At 42.0% G+C, this 4,192-nt stretch overlaps 1 pseudogene; it reads right to left on the bottom strand.

The window, feature by feature from the left end:
* Window positions 1-212: 212 nt before the first annotated feature.
* Window positions 213-3,860, bottom strand: LOC109968993 (caspase-1-like; annotated as a pseudogene).
* Between the last annotated feature and the right edge of the window lie 332 nt (window positions 3,861-4,192).

Genomic DNA, 4,192 nt, shown 5'->3' with positions numbered 1-4,192 from the left:
AAGTACATGGATAAATGAATGTATTACAAAAGCCTATAGTGAGAGTAATTATGCTTTGTTTACTTACTCGACATAACTATGACCAGATCTACCAGCACAGCCACCATATATCTTATGTTGATTGTCTGAGCCCTGGTGGCAATTTTGTGTGTATTGTGTTCATTTTGCAAGTATAATGGGTAAAATCAATGCACAGGGAAAATTACTGCAGTGTCAAGAATCATTTATTGAACAATATTATTGAAATGTGATTGTACATGGGAAACGGGATCACCTTGTTAGTCTTTTGTCACTCTGCTGAGGAAGTCAGGTGGTCTGGTCACTTCTCCCCCACGGTCTTCACACACAACTCGGCTCCTGATCAACCCCCTGCTACTGTTCATTCTCATTTCTGTCCTTTACATTATTTTCCTTATTAGCTCAGCCCTGCACTGTCATTTTCTTCTTTGGGGAAAACTCCTGACCGTCCGACTTCCCCCTTGAGCAGCACAGAAAACAGAAGGTCGCTGACCTTTCCTGGTTACACAAGCATTTTCCTATCCTAACACTAGACGTCTATTCTAATATCTATTCTAAGAGATATATATGTAATATATCCCATAACACATGTTAATCAAGAATATGTTAACAAAGAATGAACTACTAGACATATACTGTTTGTTTTAACCACTACACAAGTGTTTTCAGTCATTTGCATTTGTCGTTGTTGTTGGTGGCTTTCCAGTAAGATGTGTTAGGACCTCTGACCCCTTGGTCCCCTAGGCCTGTACTCGCTGTCTCTTGACCAAGTTGCACATGGAAAGCATTTTAAATGTGGCTGCAAAGTCTGTGTTAAACAACACTGAGTTCAGTCTCAGAGACCTGGAAACAGGTAGAAGCGTTTTATTAGAGTGCATCTGTCCTTGGTTGGCATCTGTCTTCTGTTCCGAACGGAAAAGTCTTCAAACCGGTGCATGACCTGTGTGGATGAAACAAAGATGAAATTAAGCACAGACTGTGGCTGAACTGGGCATCTTCCAGGTGTGAACGTGTAACTGTGTGAATGTGAACAAGGGCGCCCCTGAAAAAGAGAGTGGCCTTTCAATGGACCTACCCTTAATAAAGATGAAAAAAGACTAGTAAAACAAGAACATATCCATTACTGCTTTTTCTATGTTGCTGTTGCTTCACAACTGATATTACTTCCACTACATCACTGTAGTGAGTGACCATTACACTCCATGTTCCACACCCTGATGACACTTTACACTTGTAAAACTTACTTTTCTGAAAAGTTCCTCAATGTCATCCTTATGTGCAAAGGTGTTGACCCCGAGTCATGATTTCACAATACATTTATGCATTTTGGGCTGCTCCGCCCTGGACAGAAGTACCACGAAACCAGGTGTGTTGTCATGTGATTTTCCAGAACAAGGACCCAGAACAATGGGTCCTCTGCGCTGCAGACCCCCTATCTGTGCAATCCCATTACATATTTAGTTAAACTGACCTGGGGTGCTGGAAAGAAGGGCAGTGAAGTCTTTTTCTCTGTGCACACATCGCACACTGTCATCCTCTATGCCACCTTCAGCAGCAGGCAGGGACGGACCTGGCTGTGGTACATCATCACAGACCACATCCGCATCTGCACGGTCATTAACAAGCACAGATCCCAGCTCCACTAAAACACAGGTGGGTTTACTTTTAGTACAGGTAAGGAGAGAATCACTCACTCAAAGACAGCAGACATGACATTCATTTATCAGAGCCCTACATGAACCGGTTTTAAAGTTTGGTGTAGCTGTAAGAACAGATGAGAAGCACCTCCTCTGCAGGCCTGGATGATGATGACCTTGGGTTTGTCAAGCAACGCTGGACATTTCTCTGAAGCCAAGTGTCTGTAAATGTTGTTGATGGGGAATTCATCCGGTGCCTCATCACCACATCTGTCACCTTTCCAGTTGACACCAAGGATAGCTCCCAGTTTTCCGTGAGACATGATAACCACAAACACGCTGTCTGTGTCTTTGAGCTTTGGATGTGTAGAAAATGCAATTAGGGCGTCTTCAATTCCCTGTGAACCATGTCAGATATCAGTTAGTGAATCATCAAATCAACCTGATAAATGTATATGTTATTAGAAATGCCACTTCTCAGAAGTACCTTTGCAGTGAGGTTCGTGTGTTTCACCACCTCATATCCCAGAGCTCCCAGCAGTTTCTCCATGTTCTCCTCGTCCTTCTCGGCTCCATTTCTGTTTAATTTCTCATCAGCAAACTTTATGTTGGTGATCAGCAGGGCCACACGATTCCCAATACTCTTCTTAGTCACAGGGTAAATCTGGAAAATTAATTTAAAGGAAGAAAGTTCAAATGCTCTGACATTAAACCTGTACATTGAAGACTAAGACTAAATATTTAGGGGCAAAGAAAGCCCGTTTAATTTTCTTTTGCTATCATTGTTATTTAAATTGAGATATTTTATATGGCTTTTATGAATGACTAACAGTTTTATCTTTCACTTTCTCGCTCCAGAAAGCCTCGGTGGTAGGGACCAGTGTGGTTGACCATTTCCGGCTCCCTCTGGGGCTCTGCAGCTGGGAACGACAAACAAACACAACTCAAAATGAGGCTTGCGTACCTGTGATCATTAAAGTTATCGTTGACCTGGAAGAACCAGCAAGAGGAACCTGTAAAAAGTAGAAATTCCACCCTTTCGTTCTGACTTCTCTCTAAAGCCACTCCTCCCAAAAACAACACTGTTTTGGAGGAAAATGCTTCTGGAAGGAATCACCAACTTTAACTTGGCTGCTTGAATAAAGATATGATGAAGGCACATGTCTCCTCACCTGGTAGAGCAGGCTGTGTGCAGGGTGGATCCGGATCAGAGAAAAGTGTGGGATCTCTGCTTTGCAGGTGAGAGATTATCCTCTTGGTGGCTTCCTCCTCTCTCTTCCTTAAAGAGTTAGAGAGACAGCGTACTCTGTCGTCCAGGACCTGATTGACTTCTTTGGGAACATTGCCCGCAACCTTTTTCCAGAACCTGTTCAACTCCCTACCTGGGGAAGGAGTGTGAAATAATGGTTTCACTTAAACCGCAGCAAAACCCACAGCCTCCAACATGTACATACAATTAAATGACTAAGTTTCAGTAAAAACTGAACATTAGCACCTTCATGAATGAGGATTTTTCTAACCAAATGACCATTACTAAACAACCATTAACTGATAACCCAACCAGCCTTAGGTTCACATGAACTTAGTGACCGACTCACCAGACATTAAATTACCTCCATTAATTATGCTGCATCAATATATGTATTTACCCTTATTATAAAATGTTAAAATGATAAATAATGCGTTGGAAACCTAAAAGGCTATCATGTTACTTAACAACTAGCCTGAGTAAACCTCATAGTGCCAACAGTGCAGGCGGCAGCAAAGTGAACCTAACGAGGTAGGTACAGTATATAAGAAATACAGAATAGACTATGGTAAACTTAGTTCGAAGAAAGTCTAAGAAAACGTATTTATACTTCCTAATCTATCTCTCTGTGTCCATAGCACAGACCACAGTGAATACAGCTCAGGTAGATCATTCGCTGGCTCTGATCGTCTCCACATCCTATTGCTGCCAACACAACCTACCATACTTTCAAAGCGCTTTTAGACTCTTACCTGCCATTGTTCAAATCTCGTATGTGTTCAGTTTAAGCAGAACTTGTTTAAAGCGAGTTCAATAGACTACTCCTGGAAACAGCTACCGACTGTCTGATCACAGGGACGGGTGCGTAATGCGCACATCATAGTGGAACTCCCCGTGGGATTTTGAGCATTTCACAATGTCTGTAAACAAGCATCTTAAATCGCTGATTATAACCTGTGTGTGATGTACAACAGAGTACCTGGCTGGAGAATCACAAAATACAAATGAATGACAAGACAACTGTCAAGCATACAGTATGTTATAATATGCACACTGGACTATATTACCAAACCCTAATGTAACCGTAGTATGGACTATAACAAAACGGTTTAATAATAAGTGATAAGAATATTAATGCGTCACTTAAGCTACAACACAGGTGAACACAGGACACGATCAAATGGCTAAGAAAGGGGCAACAAGCCAACACTGCTCAGCTACAGTAAAGGAACATTACCAATTCCTGTGGCTCCGGTTTAGCCTACGTTCAGCGCCTTCTGCTGGTAAA

Source organism: Monopterus albus, unplaced genomic scaffold (genome assembly GCF_001952655.1).
Source record: "Monopterus albus unplaced genomic scaffold, M_albus_1.0 scaffold167.1, whole genome shotgun sequence".
Classification (NCBI taxonomy): domain Eukaryota; kingdom Metazoa; phylum Chordata; class Actinopteri; order Synbranchiformes; family Synbranchidae; genus Monopterus; species Monopterus albus.
This window is presented reverse-complemented; position numbering and strand designations above follow the sequence as displayed.